General features: G+C 40.1%; 1 non-coding gene across 1 annotated transcript; it reads left to right on the top strand.

The window, feature by feature from the left end:
* Positions 1-595: 595 nt before the first annotated feature.
* TRNAC-GCA lies at positions 596-667 on the top strand. Its single transcript has one exon. It is a non-coding gene; the product is annotated as a tRNA-Cys (tRNA).
* Positions 668-15,449: the final 14,782 nt, after the last annotated feature.

The following is a 15,449-nucleotide window of genomic DNA, read 5'->3' as shown; positions in this document are numbered from 1 at the left end:
TATAGCATTAGAGCAAACCAAATACTACACTGAGAACATTCATTTATAAATGAAGAGCAATAAAGATAAAAAGGACAAAAATTTGAAGTTTTGAAAAAGCAAAAATAAAATGGCAGTCATAAATTTGATCATATAAATAATGATACAATAGATAAATTGAACAATCTAATCAAAAAGCAAACATTTTTAGACTCAATAAAAATCAAAGATCCAACTATAGGCTATCTATGGGAGAGATAATTTAGAGTCAAAGATATAGATTTTAAGTGAAATGACTGAAAACTATATATCAGGCCAACATTAACCAAACAGATAATTGGCTGTATTGTACTAATGTCAACCAAAAATGATTTTTATTAAAAACTGTTACTAGGGATAAAGGACATTTACAATGATAAACAGGAGAGTCTATCAGAAAGACACTTAACAAGACAACTGAAAAATGCATGGAGGAAAAAAAACCTGATAGAAATGAAGAGAGAAATAGACAATTCAAAAATAATTGCTAGACTTTACTGATCCACTTTCAATAAGGGATAAAAAGTCTAGGCAGAAGATTAACTATGAAGTAGTTACAGTGTGTTAATGTTGGGCTTCCCTGGTGGCTCAGAGGTTAAAGCGTCTGCTTGCAATGCAGGAGACCCAGGTTCGATCCCTGGGTTGGGAAGATCCCCTGGAGAAGGAAATGGCAACCCACTCCAGTATTCTTGCCTCAGAAATCCCATGGACACAGGAGCCTGGTGGCCTACAGTCCACGGGGTGGATGTGACTGAGCGACTTCACTTTCACTTTCAGAGAACTTGAATGATAATATAAACCAACTGAACCTAACATCTATGTATAGAGCAATTTATCCAATACAGGATATGCATTCTTCTTAAGAGTGCAAGGAACATTCTCCAGGATCCCCTATATGCTAGGACATAAGACAAATCTAAATAAATTTTGAAGGGCTCAAACCACATCAAGTACATCCTCTGAATATAATGAAATTAGAAAACAAAGCATTTTGAGAGACAGACTGATATGTGGATGTTAAGCAGCATACTCCTAAATAGTCAATGGGTCAAAGAAAGAATCACAAGTAGAAAATATACTTGACCCTTGAACAATGTGGGATTTAGGGGACCAACCTTTTCTGCAGTCGAAAATTCGTGTATAACTTATAGTCGGCCCTCCATCTATGTGGTTCTTCCACACCCACAATTTCACCTCTGCAGATTCAACCAGCTGCAGATGGTGTAGTCCTGTAGTATTTACCATTGAAAAATAATCTTTGTATAAGTGGACCTGCACAGTTAATACTCCTGTTGTTCAAGGATCAACTTTACTTTGAGAAGAATGAAAGCAAAAACAAACCACACCTAAGTTAGGGGATGTAGCGAGCCAAACTCAAATAGGCAGCCATAGTAAACAATAAATATTAGAGCAAAATAAATGAAAGAGAGAATAGAAAAACAACAGAGGTACTCAACAAATGAAAATTTTGTTATTTAAAAAGGTCAAAAAATTGACACAACTTTAACAATATTGTTCAAGGGAGGAAGAAGAATCAAATTACTAAAATTAGAAATAAAAAAGGAAAAATTACTACCAACTTTAGAGAAATAAATATAGTTGTAAAGGAATACCATGGCACTAAATAGAAAATTTAGATGAAATGAAGTTTTCTAGAAATACACAAATGACTGAAAATGACTCAAGAAGAAAATGAAAATCTGAAGAGCAAAGAGATAGAATTAATCATTTTTAAACTTCTTGCCCAACCTACCTCACAAAACTCCCTCCCTCACTCCCCACACCCTATCTAGACCTAGATAGCCTCTCTGGTGAATTCTACTGAATATTTAAACCAACAGTCATGCCAATTCACCACACATGGATTGTAAATGTATTTATAGAATTGGAAAGGAACATTTCACAGCTCATTCTATGAGGCAGTATTACTCAGATGCAAAAACTAGAGGCCAATTATTTTGTAGAGTGCTCCTGAATTTTGGTTCATCCAGGATTTGCTAATGATGAAGTTCAGTTTTGCATCTTTGACAGGAAAATGGCAGAAATGATGCTGTGTTCATATCATCTCATTTTATCAGGTGGTTCATGATTTTAATGTGTCCCAATATTGATAATATTCATTGGTATCACTTGATTAAAGTGGTTGCTGTCAAGCTTCTCCGCTGTCAAGTTACTCTCCCCTATCCTGTAATTAAAACCTTTTTTTGTGTATTGTAAATTACAGAAATATTTTATTTTTCAATAGATGGGGAAACAGTGGAAACAGTGGCTGACTTTATTTTTCTGGGCTCCAAAATCACTGCAGATGGTGATTGCAGCCATGAAATTAAAAGACGCTTACTCCTTGGAAGGAAAGTTATGACCAACCTAGACAGCATATTAAAAAGCAGAGACATTACTTTGCCAATAAAGGTCCTTCTAGTCAAGGCTATGGTTTTTCCAGTGGTCATGTATGGATGTGAGAGTTGGACTATAGAGAAAGCTCAGTGCTAAAGAATTGATGCTTTTGAACTGTGGTGTTGGAAAAGACTCTTGAGAGTCCCTTGGACTGCAAGGAGATCTAGCCAGTCCATCCTAAAGGAGATCAGTCCTGGGTGTTCATTGGAAGGACTGATGCTGAAGCTGAAATTCCAATATTTTGGCCACCTGATGCAAAGAGCTGACTCATTTGAAAAGACCCTGATGCTGGGAGTGATTGGGGGCAGGAGGAGAAGGGGACGACAGAGGATGAGATGATTGGATGGCATCACCGACTCAATGAACATGGGTTTGGGTGGACTCTGGGAGTTGGTGATGAACAGGGAGGCCTGGTGTGCTGTGGTTCATGGGGTCACAAAGAGTCAGACATGACTGAGCATCTGAACTGAACTGAAACTTTAGATTTATTAATTTATTTATATCTATTTAATTAATAATCTCTTATTTTACTAAATGAATCATGATCTGTCTCTATCATTATTTATTTTGAAGTTCATATTGTTCCAACCTTGGCCAGTGGGAACCTCCTTAAGCTGGCCTCTGTCCTTTTGACATCTCCCCACCATTCTTTGAACAATTTGATGTTTTAGTATGAGATACTGTTCATGGGGTTCTCAAAGCAAGAATACTGAAGTTGTTTGCCATTCCCTTCTCCAGGGGACCACGTTTGGTCATAACTCTCCACCATGACCAGTCCAAGAAACCTTGGGTGGCCCTACAAGGCATGGCTCATTGTTTCACTGAGTTAGACAAGTCTGTGGTCTATGTCTTGCAATGCGGGAGACCTGGGTTCGATCCTTGGGTCAGGAAGATCCCCTGGAGAAGGAAATGGCAACTCACTCCAGTATTCTTGCCTGGAGAATCCCATGAACAGAGAAGCCTGGTGGGCTATAGTCCACGGGGTCGCAAAGAGTGATCAGATTGGTGAGTTTTCTGTGATTGTCGTTTTCAGTCTGTCTGCCCTCTGATGGAGAAGGGTAAGAGGCTTATGGAAACTTCCTGATGGGAGAGACTGACTGAGGGGGAAACTGGGTCTTGTTCTGATGGGCAGGGCCATGCTCAGTAAAATCTATAATCCAATTTTCTGTTGATGGTTGGGGCTGTGTTCTCTCCCTGTTATTATCTGGGGCCAAACTATGATGGAGGTAATAAAGATAATGGCGACCTCCTTCAAAGGGTCCCATCCATGCACTGCTACACTCAGTGCCCCCAACCCTGAAGCAGGGCACCGCCAACCCATGCCTCCACCAGAGACTCCTGGACACTCAAGGACAAGTCTGGGTCAGTCTCTTGTGGGGTCACTGCTCCTTTCTGCTGGGTCCTGGCATGCACAAAGTTCTGTTTGTGCCCTCCAAGAGTCTATTTCCCCAGCCCTGTGTAAGTTCTGGCAGCTTTATGTTGGGGCTATAGGTGACCTCCTCCAAGAGAGTTTTTGCCATACCCAAGTCTGCTGAACTCAGCCATACCCAAGTCTGTTGCATCCAGAGCCCCTGCCCCTGCGGCAGTCCACTGCTGACCCATATCTTCACAGGAGACACTCAAACACAGCTCTGTCCCAGTCTCCATGGGAACTCTGGCTGCTTGTGCACACAAGGTTTGTTTGAGCCCTCTGAGCCTCTCTGACAGGTATATTGCGAAGGAACCTGGAATGTTAGGTCTACGAAGCAAGGCAAATTGAAAGTGATGAAACAGGAGAAGATGGCAAGAGTGAACATCAATATTTTAGGAATCAACAAACCAAAATGGACTGTAATGGGTAAATTAAACTCAGATGATCATTATACCTACTACTGTGGACAAGAATCCCTTAGAAGAATCAGAGTAGTCATCATAGTCAACAAAAGAGTCCACAATGCAGTATTTGGATGCAGTCTCAACAATGACAGAATGATCTCTGTTCGTTTCCAATGCAAACCATTCAATATCAAAGTAATCCAAGTCTATGGCCCAACCAGTAATGCTGAAGAAGCTGAAGTTGAATGGTTCTATGAAGACCTACAAGACCTTCTAGAACCAGAACCCCCAAAAGATGTGTTTTTCATTATGGGGACTGGAATGCAAAAGTGGGAAGTCAAGAAATACCTGGAGTAACAGGAAAATTTGGCCTTGGAGTACAAAATGAAGCAAGGCAAAGGCTAACAGTTTTTCCAGGAGAATGCACTGGTTATAGCAAACACCCTCTTCCAACAACACAAGAGAAGACACTACACATGGACATCACCAGATGGTCAACACTGAAGTCAGATTGATTATATTCTTTGCAGCCAAAGATGGAGAAGCTTTGTACAGTCAGCAAAAACAAGACTGGGAGCTGACTGTGGCTCAGATCATGAACTCCTTATTGCCAAATTCGGACTGAAATTGAAGAAAGTAGGGAAAACCACTAGACCATTCAGGTGTGACCTAAATTGAATACATTGTGATTATACAGTGGAAGTTAGAAATAGATTCAAGGGATTAGAATGATAAAGTGCCTGAATAACTATGGATGGAGGTTTGTGAGATTGTACAGGAGGCAAGGATCAATACAGTCCCCAAGAAAAAGAAATGCAAAAATGCAAAATGGTTGTCTGAGGAGGCCTTACAAGTAGCTGTGAAAAGAAGTGAAAGGCAAAGGAGAAAAGGAAAGATATACTCATTTCTTCCTCAGTGATCAATGCAAAGAAATAGAGGAAAAAAATAGAATGGGAAAGACTAGAGATATCTTCAAGAAAATCTGAGATACCAAGAGAACATTTCATGCAAAGATGGGCTCAATAAAGGACAGAAATGGCATGGACCTAACAGACGCAGAAGATATGAAGAAGAGATGGCAAGAATACACAGAAGAACTATACAAAAAACATCTTTATGAACCAGATAATCACGATGGTGTGATCACTCACCTAGAGTCAGACATCCTGGAATTCGAAGTCAAGTGGGCCTTAGAAAGCCTCACTACAAACAAAGCTAGTGGAGGTGATGTAATCCAGTTGAGCTATTTCAAATCTTAAAAGATGATGCTGTGAAAGTGCTTCACTCAATATATTTTCTTCAATAATATAAATGGATTTGTTTGAATCTCAATGGAGAAGAGACACAGACTATTAAAAACTTGAATAATGAGCATATAGTTTTTCAAAACTACATGAAGAAGACACATAATAAAATCAAGATTCTGATAAAATACATATACGGTTGTAGTAAAACTTGTAAATGAACAGTTGCAATGGCAACTGGTACTAATACAGATTTGGTTAATATCTAGTAAGTATATAAGAGAATCAAAACAAACACAAAAAAGCGGTGGAGGAGAAGTTCGTGCTGAACTTAAACTTTTGTGTGGAGGCACTAAACATTAGTGGACAAAGCAATACTCAGGAAAAGAAAGTGTTTTCAGTGTTGTTCAATTAAAAATAAATATTTTCCAATATACATGATTTCAACTTATCAGTCCTTCATGAAAAAGTAATTATAAGACTAATTAAGCAAAGTAATCAGTGATGGTATAAACAGCAGCAGAATTCTGGTGAGCAGAAGATCTATTTAAACCTCAGATTAAAGGTAAAACACCTGAAGAATTTATGGTAATGAAACACAATAGACATGCCGCAATGGAAATATGGAAATAAGATAACTTTTTTTTAGAGTAGACTGGTGAAATTAAACAGTGAGATACCACTACATACTTACTGAAATGGTCAAATAGAAAAATCGGACAAAACCAATTACTGGCAAAGATGAGGAACAACAGGAACTCTCATTCGTTGTTAATGGGATTGCAAAATGGTAGAGTCACTTTGGAAGCAATTTCTTACAGAGCTAAACATTGTCATACCACATGATCTAACAGTTATGCTCCTAGAGAGTTCAACAATTGATTTGATAGCTAATGCCCACATAAAAACATGCACATGAATTTTATAACAGCTTAGTTTATATTCTCTCTCTCTCTCACACACACACACAAATTGGAAGCAACCAAAGTGTCCTTTGGCCTTCCCTAGTGGCTCATATGGTAAAGTGTCTGCCTACAATGTGGGAGTCCTGGGTTTGATCCCTGGGTCGGGAAGATCCTCTGGAGAAGGAAATGGCAACCCACTCCAATACTCTTGCCTGGAAAATCCCATAGATGGAGGAGTGTGGTAGGCTATAGTCCATGGGGTTGCAAAGAGTCAGACACGACTGAGTGACTTCACTTACTTAAGAGTGCCCTTTAATATACGACTGGATAAACAAACTACGGTACATCAACATAACAGAATATTACTCCAGAATGAAAAGGAATGAGCTATCAAATCACAAACAGAGATGGATGAAACCAAAATGAACGTTATTAAGTGAAATAAGCTCATCTGTAAAAGGTTATACACTGCATGCTGCCAATTATAAGACATTCTGGAAAAGGTAAAACTGTAGAGCAAAAAAAAATATCAGAGGCTTTTTTTTCCTCTTGCTTCAGAATAGTTTTATTATTTTGTATAAGGTATGTCAACGCTCTACAATTCACCTACTTTGACATACAAATCCACTCAATTGGATTCTTCGTTGCCCCAGAGCTCATATACTGTAATGTTGTTGTGTGCATCTACAGAAACGTCGACATTGGAAGGAATTGAGGTAAATCCCGTTTGCTGTGGTGAGTTTCAGATTCTGCATATTGGACACAAATTTTACAAGGTCCATCATGAGCAGGATTACGGTTTGGAACTTGTAGTCTTTGTTGGGAGATGCCTTTTCCTTTTTCCTTCTGGGAGAGCAAAATGAAGTGCCCTGATGGGCAGGATGGAGAAAGCAATGACAACCCACTCCAGTACTCTTGCCTGGAAAATCCCACGGACGAAGGAGCCTGGTAGGCTACAGTCCATGGGGTCGCAAAGAGTCGGACATGACTGAGCGACTTCACTTTAACTTTTCATTTTCATGCATTGGAGAAGGAACTGGCAACCTACTCCAGTGTTCTTGCCTGGAGAATCCCAGGGATGGCGGAGCCTGGTGGGCTGCCGTCTATGGCATCGAACAGAGGCGGACATAACTGAAGTGACTTAGTAGATGGGCAGGAGGATTCTGTACATTACTCTGGCCACTTTCTCCTGCCAACTTCACTGTCAGGTACATCAGCACAGTGAGGAAAATCCAGAACAACGTGATCTCAAGCCAGTCTTGGGCATGCTCTGATAGATTCTGCCAAATTAAAAAGTGCCCTCTGCACAGAACCTTCCCCTGGAGTTCTTCAGCTTTCTCTCTCAGAGAAGTAAAAATTAAGGCAGAAACATAGGTAACACCCATGGATAAGCACAGGAACCATTTGAGGGACCACATGGTGAGCTGAGAGGAAAAGGCCCGTGGTGCTCTGGTCTGCCCTGGCACTTGGAGACTGAGGGCCAGCCAGGGCTGGGCCCTTGCCGATGTCACAGTGGGCCCCGCCCCAGCCAGAACCTATGTGGCCATTGTGATGACTTCAGGACACAGGATAAGGAGGCTTGCAGAGGTCAACTGGGAGTAGGGCTTAAAGAGAAATGGCAACATTTCCAGCGGGCAATTGAAGAAGAGGTGGGAAATGACAGAATGCTATTTCCTTGCCTGTGTATTCTTTCTGAACCTGGTGCTCTACTGGGAGGGTGAGTTCATCTTCTATTTTTATTTTTCCATTTGTTAAATCCAGACACTGGGTGAGCAGAGCAGACTCGTGGACATGTGCCCCTGTGGAGCAGAGGGCCAAGTGGGAAAGAAAGATAGTAAATGAGAGGCCACACACTAGGAGCCACCGATGTGTTTTATGTGGCCTACAGTGTTCCTAAAAATGACTGCACTAAATTGCTAAGTTGTGTCTGGCTTTATGAGATCCCATGGCCTATGCCCACCAGGCTCCTCTGTCCCTGGGATTTCCCAGGCAAGAATACTGGAGTGGGTTGCCATTTCCTTCTCTCCAGGCATAGAGGATGTTTTAGGGCAGTGGAACTATTCTGTATGATGTTATGGTAAATACATGGCACTGCATATTTGTCAATACCTGTAGAATCTTACAGCACCAAAAGTGAATCAATGTATGTATATTAAAATAGAAACCATTTTGACATAAAGAATGGAATACAGAATTTGACTAAACAATCTGATTATATTGCAAATGTATACAACCACCTCAATAAGAACGCCTGACTTGAGTAACTTTGAAAATGAACTGGAGTTTGCAAGACTGAAAGCCAAGATAAAAGCACTTGATCTAGTTGTTAATGTTCTCTCTTGTAGGATTACAAGTTAACAATCTTGATACTGTTACACATGCATACTTGAATTAACAGTTAAATAGATGGCACATGAGCATACATACATATGTTTCTTTGTTCTGTTAGCTGAAAGGGTCAAAGAGAAATGATACTCCCAAAATATGAAAGAAACAATGATGTAGAAATAAGCACAGATCTTGGTTCCTAATACTATTTTCCAAGAAAAGAAACCAGGCTTCTTGGAGAAACTACTGATTGTAGGGCTCAGAGAAGAAATATAGAAGAGGAGTCCAGAGGTTCTTATTGTATCAAAAAGGAAGTGCTAAAAAAATGCCCTGGAATAATGGGGTTATGTCAAAGAAGACAGGAATGAGCTTCCAATGGCCAAAACTAGAACAGGATGAACAACATAATTAATTAAGTCATCCTTTGGGATTATACCCCAAAGTATAAAGCAACTATTCATAAAGCAATTCAGTGAGATCTATCAAGACAGGCATCCATGACAGGGGAGCATGGTACTGTAGTGGGCCAGATGAGAGGGTAGGGGTGAAGAAGATATCCATGCAGACAGAGTATCCTAGTACAGGGAGTCAGAACTCAAATAAGGTGAAACGATAAGATCCACAAGAACAGGGAAGGGAGGTATGTAGCATGAAATGTGAGAACTTGAGCAGGGAAAACAGGATATCTGTGCTAGGACGTTTCATGGGTATTCAGTAAAGTGGGATTAAGAGGCCTTCACAGAGCAGAGAAGCCTGCCACAAGAGTCAGTTTAGTCCAGAGGATATTAAATAGGAAGCTGGCCAGCCACTATCTGAGGCTGGAACAATATGAATATCAAAATAAATAATGATAGTGACAAGTCATGATACCTTTAGTAAAATAAGAGACTATTAATCAAATAGATTTAATTAAATTAATAAATCTAAAGTTTGGTGAGGAATAAAATATTTATACACTCTAAGATAGAAAAGAATATTTTAATTACAACATAGAGGAGAGTAACTTGACAGCAGAGAAGCTTGACAGAGTAAAATTCTAAGTCCAGAGAAGAGAAAATCCATATGGAGGAGGCAGATTTGTGTGTGTAGAAAGTCAGAGCCCAAGCGAAAGGAGAAGGGCATGGAAGTGGGGCAGCCCTGTGTGGGCAGTTAGTTAGATGCTGAGTGGAACAAGGGGTACGTGGGGGTGACCCAGTGCAGAGTATCAAAGCCCAAGCAGGGTAAAGGGGGTATATCTATAAAAGAGTTGCCTGGAGTGGGTGCCAGAGTCTGAATATGTTGAGAAAGGCATTCACATGGGTTGGGGACAATCCAGCATTTTGTGATATCCGAGTCAGAGCGATATAGGGAGGATACACACATACACAGGCATGCACACACACATGTACATTTTCCAGACTCTGTCAAATGAGAGGAACTGGGAACTAATGAGTACATACAAGTCTCATATATTGAATTCTAAACTCCATTTTCCACTAAAAAATATTGGGACTTCCTGCAGAAACTGTTCATTCCATGAATCAGGGAAAGTACAAGGCATGCATAGAATATCTTGTACCAAAAGGATCGATTGTTCAAAGAATGATGGGGAGATGTCTGTCAAAAGGATAGAGAGCCCAATTTAAGGAGGTTCCCACTATCTGAAGCTGGAACAATATGAATATCAAAATAAATAATGATAGTGACAAGTCATGATACCTTTAGTAAAATAAGAGACTATTAATCAAATAGATTTAATTAAATTAATAAATCTAAAGTTTGGTGAGGAATAAAATATTTATATACTCTAAGATAGAAAAGAATGTTTTAATTACAACATAGGGGAGAGTAACTTGACAGTGGAGAAGCTTGACAGCAACCACTTTAATCAAGTGATCCAAGGGAACATCATCAATGTTGGGATACATTGAAATCATGAACCACCTGATAGAATGAGATGATAACAGTATCATTTCCACCATTTTCCTGTCAAAAATGAAAAGCATGATATTCATCATGAGCAAATACTGGATGGAGCAAAGTTAAAGAGAATTCTTCAAAATAACTGGTCTCTAGTTTTAGCATTCGAGTTATACTGCCTCATAGAATGAGCTGCGAAAAGTCCCTTTCCACTTCTATGGATACATTTTGAATGCACGTGTGGCCAATTGGCATGACTTTTGGTTTAAATATAAGGTAGAATTCAGCAATGAGGCTATCTGTGTCTAGTTATGGTAGGGGGATTTTTGTGAGGTGTTGGGGCAAGATGTTTAAAAATACTGATTCTATCACTTTGCTATTCAAATTTTTATTTTTTTCTTGAGTCAATTTCCGTCATTTGTGTATTTCTAGAAATTTATCCATTTCAACTAAAATTTATAATTAGTGCCATGGTATTCCTTTACAATGATATTTATTTCTCTAAAGTTGGTAATATGTTTTCCTTTTTTACTCCTCATTTTAGTAATTTGAGTCTTCTTCCGTCCTTGATCAATATAGCTAAAGTTGTGCCAATATTTTGACCTTTATAAATAACAAAATTTTCCTTTCTTGAGTACCTCTGTCATTTTTCTATTCTCTATTTCCTTTATTTTGCTCTAATGTTTATTGTTTCCCATGGCTGCCTATTTGTATTTAGTTTGCTACATCCCCTAACTTAAGTGTGATGTATTTTTCTTTCATTCTCCTCAAAGTAATTCAAGTTGATGCCCTTACCATAGATGCCGAAGAAGCTGAAGCTGATCAGTCATATGAAGACCTAGAAGACCTCCTAGAACTAACACCAAAAACAGATGTATTCATCAGTGGGGATTGGTATTCCAAAGTAGGAAGTCAAGAGATACCTGGAATAACAGGCAAGTTTGCCCTGGAGAACAAAATGAAGCAGGGCAAAGGCTAGCTGAATTCTGCCAAGAGAATGCACTCATCACAGCAAATACCCTTTCTGAATAACACAAAGGATGAGTTAACACATGGACATCACCAAATGGTCAATACAGAAATCAAACTGATTACATTCTTGGTAGCCAAAGATGGAGAAGCTGTATGCAGTCAGAAAAAATAAGACCTGGAGATGACTGTCTCTGCACATTAGCTTTTCATAGCAAAATTCAGGCTTAAACTAAAGAAAGCTGGGAAAACAATTAGCAGAGCCAGGTGCAATTGAAATCAAATCCCCTATGAATATGTTAGTGGAGGTGACAAATAGATTCAAGGGATTAGATCTAGTTAACAGTGTGCCTGAAGAACTATGGATGGAGGACTGTAATACTGTACAGGAGGCAGTGAACAAAGCCATTCTAAAGAAAATGAAAAGCAAGAAGGCAAAGTGATTATCTCAGGAGGCTTTAAACTAACAGAAGAAAGAAGAGAAGCAAAAACCAAGGGAGAAAGGGAAAGGTGCATCCAACTATAGGCAGTATTCCAATAAGAGTGCCTTAGAGACATGAAGGGAGAAGGCAATGACACCCCACTCCAGTACTCTTGCCTGGAAAATCCCATGGACAGAGGAGCCTGGTAGGCTGCAGTCCATGGGGTCGCTAAGAGTCGGGCACAACTGAGCGACTTTACTTTCACTTTTCACTTTCATGCACTGGAGAAAGAAATAGCAACCCACTCCAGTGTTCTTGCCTGGAGAATCCCAGAGACAGTGGGCCCCCATCTATGGGGTCACACAGAGTTGGACACGACTGAAGCGACTTAGCAGCAGCAGCAGCAGAGACATGAAGACCTTCATCAATGAACAGTGCATAAACCTAGAAGAAAACAACAGAAGGAGAAAGAATAGAGATCTCTTCATGAGAACTGGAAATATCAAACGAGCATTTTGTCCATCAGTTCAGTTCAGTTCAGTTGCTCAGTTGTGTCGGACTCTTTGCAACCCCATGAATCACAGCACACCAGGCTCCCTGTCCATCACCAGCTCCCGGAGTTCACCCAAACTTATGTCCATCGAGTCTGTGATGCCATCCAGCCATCTCATCCTCTGTTGTCCCCTTCTCGTCCTGCCCCCAATCCCTCTCAGCATCAGAGTCTTTTCCAATGAGTCAACTCTTTGCATGAGGTGGCCAAAGTATTGGAGTTTCAGCTTCACCATCAGTCCTTGATCTCCTTTAGGATGGACTGGTTGGATCTCCTTGCAGTCCAAGGGACTCTCAAGAGTAAAAATTAAAAATAAATAAATAAATAAATAAGAGTCTTCTCCAACACCACAGTTCAAAAGCATCAATTGTTTGGCGCTCATCTTTCTTCACAGTCCAACTCTCACATCCATGCATGACCACAGGAAAAACCATAGCCTTGACTAGATGGACCTTTGTTGGCAAGGTAATATCTCTGCTTTTCAATATGCTATCTAAGTTGGTCACAACTTTCCTTCCAAGGAGTACACGTCTTTTAATTTCGTGGCTGCAATCACCATCTGCAATGATTTTGGAGCCCCCCAAAATAAAGTCTGACACTGTTTCCACTGTTTCCCCATGTATTTTCCATGAAGTGATGGGACCAGATGGCATGATCTTCATTTTCTGAATGTTGAGCTTTAAGCCAATTTTTTCACTCTCCTCTTTCACTTTCATCAAGAGGTTTTTTAGTTCCTCTTCACTTTCTGCCATAAGGGTGATATCATCTGCATATCTGAGGTTATTGATATTTCTCCCGGCAATCTTGATTCCAGCTAGTGCTTTTTCCAGCCCAGCGTTTCTCATGATGTACTCTGCATAAAAGTTAAATAAGCAGGGGGACAATATACAGCCTTGACGGACTCCTTTTCCTATTTGGAACCAGTCTGTTGTTCCATGTCCAGTTCTAACTGTTGCTTCCTGACCTGCATATAGGTTTCTCAAGAGGCAGGTTAGGTGGTCTGGTATTCCCATCTCTTTCAGAATTGTCCACAGTTTATTGTGATCCACACAGTCAAAGGCTTTAGATGAGCACAATAAAGGACAGCAACGGTAGAGACCTAACAGGTGCTGAAGTGATCAAGAAGAGATGGAAAGAATACACAGAAGAACTGTGTGGAAAAGATCCTAATGAACCTGATTATTATGATGGTTTGGTCAGTCACCCAGAGCCAGACATTCTGGAGTGCGAAGTCAAGAGGACCTTAGGAAGCACTATTGTTAATAAAGCTAGACGATGTGATGGAATTCCTGTGGAACTATGCAGTTCTCAAAAGGATTATGCCATCACGTTGCTGCATTCAATGTGTCAGCAAATCTGGAAGACCTAGCAGTGTACATAGGACTGCAAAAGGTCAATCCTCATCCCAATTCCCAAGAAGGGTAGTAATGAAGAATGTGCTAGCCATCTGACAATTTAAAATCTTGAATAATGAGCATATAGTTTATCAAAACCATATGAAGAAGACACATAATAAAGTCAAGATTCTGATAACATACATATATGCTTGTAAGTAAAACTTCAGGGTAAGTAAACAAGTTCAACTGCAACTGGTACTAATACAGATTTGGTTAACATCTAGTAAGTATATAAGAAAATCAAAATAGACAATATAAGGCACGTTGCCTGACATCTCACTTCCAGTTTTGAGCTGTGTGATCTTATGCAAGTTGCCTGATGTCTCTGTGCTTCCACTTCTAAGCTTTCTGATCTTAGACAAGTTTGCTAACTTCTCTGTGCTTCCACTTCTGTGCTCTATGACCTTACACAATTTGCCTGACAACTACTTCTTCCCCTTCTCAGCTCTGTGATCTTAGGCAAGTTACCTCACCTCTCTGTGCTTCCATATCTGTGCTGTGTTCAGTAAAGTGCAGTATCTCTTTGTGACCCCATGGACTGCAGCACGCCTGGCTTCCCTGTCCATCACCAACTCAAACTCCTGTACATTGAGTCAGTGATGCCATCCAACCTACTCATCCTCTGTCATCACCTTGGCCTCCTGCCTTCGGTATTTTCCAGCAAGTGGGTCTTTACCAATAAGTCGGTTCTTCACATCACGTGTCCAAAGTAAGGAAACTTCAGCTTCAGTATCAGTCCTTTCAATGAATATTCAAGATTTATTTCCTTTATGTACTAGTTTGATCTCCTTGCAGTTCAAGCAACTCTCAGGAGTCTTCTCTAACAACACAGTTCAAAATCATCAATTCTTTTGCGATCAGCTTTCTTTTAGATCTGACTCTCACATCCACCCATGACTACTGAAGAAACCGTAGCTTTGATTTGACCTTTGTCAGCAAAGTAGTGTCTCTACTTTTTCACATGTTGTCCTGGTTTGTGATAGCTTTTCTTCCAAGGAGCAACCATCTTTTAATTTCCTAGCTGCAGTCACCATCTGCAGTCATTTTGCAGCCCAAGAAAATAAAGTCTGTCACTCTTTCCACTGTCTCTCCATTTGTTATGAAGTAATTAAACTGGATGCCACTGTGTTTGCATTTTGAATGTTGAGTTTTAAGCCAGCTTTTTCACTCCTCTTTCACATTCATCACAAGGCTCTTTAGTTCCTCTTCACCTGCTGCCATAAGGGTGGTGTCATCTTCATATCTGAGGTTATTGATATTTCTCCTGGCAATCTTGATACCACCTTGTGCTTCATCAACCTGGTGTTTCACATGCAGAAATCTGCATATAAGTTAAATGAGCAGGGTGATCATATACGGCTTGTGGTACTCCTTTCCAATTTGGAACCAGTCTGTAGTTCTATGTCTGCTTTTAACTGTTGCTTCTTGACAAGCATACAGATTTCTCAGGAGGCAAGTAAGGTGGTCTGGTATTCCCATCTCTTTAAGAAAGTTCCACAGTTTGT

This window comes from Oryx dammah, unplaced genomic scaffold, assembly GCF_014754425.2.
Source record: "Oryx dammah isolate SB20612 unplaced genomic scaffold, SCBI_Odam_1.1 HiC_scaffold_23, whole genome shotgun sequence".
Taxonomy (NCBI): domain Eukaryota; kingdom Metazoa; phylum Chordata; class Mammalia; order Artiodactyla; family Bovidae; genus Oryx; species Oryx dammah.
The sequence above is the reverse complement of the archived record's forward strand: the minus strand, read 5'-3'. Positions and strand labels throughout refer to the sequence as shown.